We start from the raw sequence: 1,025 nt of genomic DNA, 5'->3' as shown, positions 1-1,025 counted from the left end.
GCGGGTGTCGTGTGACGATGGGTCGCGGAAGGGATGGGGGAAAGGGAGGGGGGAGGGGGAGGGAGGGAGGGGAGGGGAAGGGGATGGAGGGGAGAGGGGGAGAGGGAAGAGAGGAAAAGGGAGAGAGGGAGTTGTAGGTGGGGAGGGGGAGAAGGGGGAGAAGGGGGAAATGAGGGAGGGAGTTGTAGGTGGGGAGGGGGAGAAGAGGTGAAGGAGAGGGGGTAAGGAAGGGTGGAGTATGGGGAGGAAGATCGGTATTGGGGGAGAGGGGTGGAGGGGAAGAAAGGTAGGAAAGGGTGGGTTGGGGAAGGAGGAAGGAAAGGTAGGAGGGTAGTGGGGAGGAATAGAAAGAGGAAGGATGGGTGGGGAGGGGGAGAGTAGTGGTGGAGGGAAGGGAGGGTTTGTGGGAGGGTAAAGGGAGTGTAGAGGGGGGATGGGAACGGTGTGGGGGGTGAGAGTTGAGGTGGACGGGGGGGGGGGGCGAGAAAGGGGGGAGGGGAAGTAGAGGGGAGGTGTGAGAGGGGAAGTGACGTGATGCAAAAATAGGGAGGGAGGGATGGGTAGGTGGGAAAGTGGAGGTAAAAATCATTATGTGGAGGGAAGTAGGAGGGAGGTTAGATGGAGGGAAAGGAGGGGAGGGAGTAGCGGGAAATAAGACGGAATGGAGGGAAGGGTGGATGGAGGGAAGAGTCGATAGATTATTGGAGGGAGGGGTGGAAGGGTGGAATGGAGGGAGGGTGGAGGGAGGCACAGGAAGGGTGGAACGATGGAGGTGGAGTGGGGTAAAAGGTAGGATAGAGGGACAGAAAGGTGGATGGATGGAGGGAAGAATGCAGGAAGGGAGGGAAGGAAGATAGAGAGATGGATATAAAAAAGACAGGAAAGAAGATAGAAGAATGGGAAATAGATGGATGGAGGGGCGAGGGAAAGGAGGATGGAAAGAAGGAGTGGATGGAAGGGATGGTGGGTGGAAGAAGCGACTAAAAAATAACTTTGCGAGGATAGGGAGAGGGGGGGGGGTAATT

Source organism: Penaeus monodon, chromosome 29, assembly GCF_015228065.2.
Source record: "Penaeus monodon isolate SGIC_2016 chromosome 29, NSTDA_Pmon_1, whole genome shotgun sequence".
Lineage (NCBI taxonomy): Eukaryota > Metazoa > Arthropoda > Malacostraca > Decapoda > Penaeidae > Penaeus > Penaeus monodon.
Note: the sequence above shows the minus strand (reverse complement) of the source record.